This window comes from Muntiacus reevesi, chromosome 2, assembly GCF_963930625.1.
Source record: "Muntiacus reevesi chromosome 2, mMunRee1.1, whole genome shotgun sequence".
Classification (NCBI taxonomy): Eukaryota; Metazoa; Chordata; class Mammalia; order Artiodactyla; family Cervidae; genus Muntiacus; species Muntiacus reevesi.
The window spans coordinates 214441705-214448111 of NC_089250.1; positions in this window are offsets into that span (position 1 = coordinate 214441705).

Below are 6407 nucleotides of genomic sequence, written 5' to 3' on the forward strand. Positions count from 1 at the left end.
TGAAGTTAGTTAGCTCAACTCGTTGCCAAAACAGAGAAATCAACAGTGTCTGAAAGGTTGTAACAGAATCCAGCGCCTCATAGAACAATAGTTAAAATGTCGAGGATGTAATCCCAAAGTACTTGAGATAGAAAGAGGAAATCTTAGCAACCCACAAGGCGAAAGATGGTAACCTCGGTAAGATATTAATCTTGGTCTCTACTAGACAAAAACTTTAATAAAGCCATTAAAACCATACAATGAAGGCAAACAATCTTGAGATAAATGGAAAGGTAGACCTTCTCAGCAGAAATAAAACTCCTAAAGGAAGAGCCAAGTGAAAAATGTTAAGCTGACAAGTAAGATCTGCTGAAACCAAAAGCTAATTTGATGATTTCAATAGCAGAAATGAGAGGAGAGAGGAGAATCAGTATACCTAAAAATAGATCAAAATAAATTTTCCAGCCTAATCAGGAAAAGTAAGAGTTATAAAATGAACAGAGCCTCAGAGATCCAGGACACAATATAAAATGGTCTAACACATGTGTCATTGGAATTCTGGAAGAGGAGATAGAGATCAATGCAGAAAGCGGTATTTGAACAAACAATGGCTGAAAAACTTTGAAATGCAGCAAGACAGACAGATTTAAAGATTTAAAAATCTCAGTGAAGGAGATTCCCTGGTGGCTTAGTTGAAAGGAGTCCGCCTGCCAGTGCAGGAGACATGGGTTTGATTCCTGATCTGGGAAGATCCCACATGCTTTGGAGCAACTAAAGCTGTGTGCCACAGCTATTGAGCCTATGCTCTAGAGCCCACAGGCCACAGCTACTGAGCCCATATGCCACAACCACTGAAGTCCACATGCCCGAGAGCATTACAGGAAAAAATACTATTAAAAATTCCAACATATGGAGGCTAAATAACACGCTTCTGAATAACCAACAAATCATAGAAGAAATCAAAAAATAAAACAAAATATGCATAGAAACGAATGAAAATGAAAACACAACAACCCAAAACCTATGGGACACTGTAAAAGCAGTGCTAAGGGGAAGGTTCATAGCAATACAGACTTACCTTAAGAAACAAGAAAAAAGTCAAATAAATAACCTAACTCTACACTTAAAGCAACTAGAGAAGGAAGAAATGAAGAACCCCAGGGTTAGTAGAAGGAAAGAAATATTAAAAATTAAGGCAGAAATAAATGCAAAAGAAACTAAAGAGACCATAGTAAAAATCAACAAAGCTAAAAGTTGGTTTTTTGAAAAGGTAAATAAAATGGACATGCCGTTAGCCAGACTCATCAAGAAACAAAGGGAGAGGAACCAAATCAACAAAATTAGAAATGAAAATGGAGAGATCACAACAGACAACTCTGAAATACGAAGGATCATAAGAGACTACTACCAGCAGCTCTATGCCAATAAAATGGACAACTTGGAAGAAATGGACAAATTCTTAGAAAAGTATAACTTTCCAAAACTGAACCAGGAAGAAATAGAAAATCTTAACGGACCTATCACAAGCACAGAAATCGAAACTGTAATCAGAAATCTTCCAGACAAAAGCCCAGGACCAGATGGCCTCACAGCTGAATTCTACCAAAAATTAAGAGAAGAGCTAACACCTATCTTACTCAAACTCCTCCAGAAAATTGCAGAAGGCAAACTTCCAAACTCATTCTATGAGGTCACCATCACCCTAATTCCAAAACCAGAAAAGGATGCCACAAGAAAAGAAAACTACAGGCCAATATCACTGATGAACATAGATGCAAAAATCCTTGACAAATTCTAGCAAACAGAATCCAACAACATATTAAAAAGATCATACATCATGACCAAGTGGACTTTATCCCAGGAATGCAAGAATTCTTTAATATCCACAAATCAATCAATGTAATACACCACATTGACAAATTGAAAGATAAAAACCATATGATTATCTCAATAGATGCAGAGAAAGCCTTTGACAAAATTCAACACTCATTTATGATTAAAACTCTCCAGAAAGCAGGAATAGAAGGAACATATCTCAACATAATAAAAGCTATATATAACAAAGCCACAGCAAACATTATCCTCAATGGTGAAAAATTGAAAGCATTTCCCTTAAAGTCAGGAACAAGGCAAGGGTGTCCACTCTCACCACTACTATTTAACATAGTTTTGCAAGTGTTGGCCACAGCAATCAGAGCAGAAAAAGAAATAAATGGAATCCAGATAGGAAAAGAAGAAGTAAAACTCTCACTGCTTGCAGATGACGTGATCCTCTACATAGAAAACCCTAAAGACTCTAGCAGAAAATTACTACAGTAATGTTGCAGGATATAAAATTAACACAGAGAAATCCCTTGCATTCCTATACACTAACAATGAGAAAACAGAAAGAGAAATTAAGGAAACAATACCATTCACCACTGCAAGAAAAAGAATAAAATACTTAGGAGTATATCTACCTAAAGAAATGAAAGACCTATATATAGAAAACTATAAAACACTGATGAAAGAAATCAAAGAGGATACAAATAGATGCAGAAATATACCGTGTTCATGGATTGAAAGACTCAATATTGTGAAAATGGCTATACTACCCAAAGCAATCTATAGATTCAATGCAATCCCTATCAAGCTACCAACGGTATATTTCACAGAACTAGAACAAGTAATTTCACAATTTGTATGGAAATACAAAAAACCTCGAATAGCCAAAGTAAACTTGAGAAAGAAGAATGGAACTGGAGGAATCAACCTGCCTGACTTCAGACTCTACTACAAAGCCACAGTCATCATGACAGTATGGTACTGGCACAAAGACAGAAATAGAGATCAATGGGACAGAATTGTAAGTCAAGAGATAAATCCACGAACCTATGGACACCTTATCTTTGATAAAGGAGGCAAGGATATACAATGGAAAAAAGACAACCTCTTTAACAAGTGGTGCTGGGAAAACTGGTCAACCACTTGTAAAAGAATGAAACTAGAACACTTTCTAACACCATACACAAAAATAAACCAAAAATGGATTAAAGATCTAAATGTAAGACCAGAAACTAAAAAACTCTTAGAGGAGAACATGGGAAAAACACTCTCCAACAAAAATCACAGCAGGATTCTCTATGACCCTCCTCTCAGAATATTGGAAGTAAAAGCAAAACTAAACAAATGGGACCTAATGAAACTTAAAGTCTTTTGCACAACAAAGGAAACTATAAGCAAGGTGAAAAGACAGTCTTCAGAATGGGATAAAACAATAGCAAATGAAGCAACAGACAAAGGATTAATTTCAAAAATATACAAGCAGCTCATGCAGCTCAATTCCAGAAAAATAAATGACCCAATCAAAAAATGGGCCAAAGAACTAAACAGACATTTCTCCAAAGAAGACATACAGATGGCTAACAAACACATGAAAAGATGCTCAACATCACTCATTATCAGAGAAACGCAAATCAAAACCACAACGAGGTACCATTACACGCCAGTCAGGATGGCTGCTATCCAAAAGTCTATAAGCAGTAAATGCTGGAGAGGCTGTGGAGAAAAGGGAACCCTCTTACACTGTTGATGGGAATGCAAACTAGTACAGCCGCTATGGAGAACAGTGTGGAGATTCCTTAAAAAACTGGAAATAGATCTGCCATATGACCCAGCAATACCACTTCTGGGCATACACACTGAGGAAACTAGATCTGAAAAAGATACATGCACCCCAGTGTTCATTGCAGCACTGTTTATAATTGCCAGGACATGGAAACAACCTAGATGCCCATCAGCAGACAAATGGATAAGGAAGCTGTGGTAAATATACACCATGGAATATTACTCAGCCATTAACAAGAATTCATTTGAATCAGTTCTAATGAGATGGATGAAGCCGGAGCCCATTATACAGAGTGAAGTAAACCAGAAAGATAAAGACCAATACAGTATACTAATGCACATATACGGAATTTAAAAAGATGGTAATGATAATCCAATATGCAAAACAGAAAAAGAGACACAGATGTACAGAACTGACTTTGGGACTCCGTGAGAGAAGGCAAGTGTGGGATGTTCTGAGGGAATAGCATTGAAACAAGTATACTATCAAGGGTGAAACAGATCACCCGCCCAGGTTGGATGCATGAGACAAGTGCTCAGGGCTGGTGCACTGGGAAGACCCAGAGGAATGGGATGGGGAGGGAGGCCGGGGGGGTGGTTGGGATGATGGGGAACACATGTAAATCCATGGCTGATTCATGTCGATGTATGGCAAAAAACACTACAATATTGTAAAGTAATTAGCCTCCAACTAATAAAAATAAATGAAAAAAAAAAAAAAAAAAGAACATGTGACATCTACCATCTTTTCACCTTGCTCCTCTCTCTCAATTAGTTTTTGTTTTGTTTCCATTATTGCTTGGCACTTCTTAGCAGTACCAGCTGCATTGCCACTGCTTTTATCCTTGCTTCCAGACATCCTTGGCTTGAAATAATACTGTACTACTGTACTCTATATATTTCTGTATAGTACAGCACACAAAAACACAACCACTTGTAGAGGATAACACAGGTGGCAATGTATGCTGGACACATGAGCTAACTTATGCAATTAGACATGTGAACATATGTTTGCATCTTGGATAGTTTGCAACTTGAAGGTCCATATGTAGGGGACTTACTGTAAAGTGCTTCAAAGCAGACTTGATCATCAATACAATAATAAAAGAAGCAAACTGAGTATAAGAATAAAACATGTACAGGATGGGATAAAAGTGTAAAGTCTTTATGTGATTGAAATTAAGTTGTTATCAACTTAAAATAGACAATTATAACAAGATATTTTATGCAAACTTTAAGGCAACAACAAAGAAATAACCTACAATAGATACACAAAAGATAAACATAAAAGAATCAAAGCATATCACTGCAATAGTTACTAAATCACAAAGAAGGACATCAAGAGAGGAAGATGGAAACAAAACACAATTATCAAAATTGCAATAGTAATTACTTACTATAAATAATTACTTTAAATATAAATAGATCAAGCCACCCAATCAAAAGACTGGTTGAATGGATTAGAAAACAAACAAGCAAACAAGATTCATCCATATAGCATCTACAAAAGTCATTTTATATTTAAGAACACACATAAGCTGAAAATGAAGGCATGGAAAAAATATTCCATGCAAGTGATAACTGAAAGCAGCAGATCTGCTTATACTTACATCAGACAAAATACACCTTTAAGTCCAAATTGCCTCTAGAGGTAAAAAAGGTCTGTGTGTGATAAAGGGATCAATCAACAGAGGAGTATAACAATTTAACTGTATACACAATCAACTTTAGAGCATTTAAATATATAAAGCAAATTTGACAGATCTGAAGGGAGAAGTTTATAGCCATACAATAATTGTAGGAGACTTTGTACCCCACTTTCAATAATGAATAGAATATCTAGAAAGAAAATCAATAATGAAACAACTGATTTGAACAACACTATGGACCAACTGGTTACAACAGACATATCCAGAATTTCTACCCAACAACAGAAGAATATACATTCTTCTCAAGCACACAGAGATCATTCTCCAGGATATAACATATGATGGGTTATAAAACAAGTATTTAAAAATTCAAGAAAATAAAAAATATATTCCAAGCATCTTTTCTAAACAAAATGGAAATAGCCTAGGAATCAGTAACAGCAAGAAAATGACAAAGTTAATAACAATTTGGATAAGCTGGAAGAAATGGATAAATCCCTGGAAACATACATCCTCCTAAAACTGAATCAAAAAGAAATAAAAAGCACAAGTAGGTAAATGACAAATAAAGAGAGGTAAGCAGTGATCAAAAATCTCATAACAAAGCAAGTCCAGGGCTAGAAATCTTCATAAGAGAATTCCACCAAAATTCAAAGAAGTATTAATACTAATCTTTCTTAAACTCCTTCCACCAAAAAATTGAAAGATTATTTCTGAATACATTTTATGTGACCAACATCACACTGATACCAAATGCATATAAGCACATCACAAGATTAAAAAATACAAGTCAATATCTTATTTAACATAGATGTAAAAATCCTCAATAAAATACCACCAAACAGAATTCAGCAGAATATTGAAAAGATTATACACTATGACCAAGTGGGATTTATCCCTGGCATGTAAGAATGGTTCAATATACACAAATCAACCAACATGATACATTATATCATTGGAATTAAAGATAAAAATCACATAGTAATCTCAATATGTACATTAAAAAAATTTGACAAAATTCAACATACATTCATGATTAAAAAATCCTCAGTAAATAAGCATAGAAGGAACTTACTTCAACACAATAAAGGCCTTATACTAAAAGCCCACAGTTAGCATCATAATCAATAAGAAAACACTGAAAGTTTGTGACTTAGTTGACAGCACTGCATA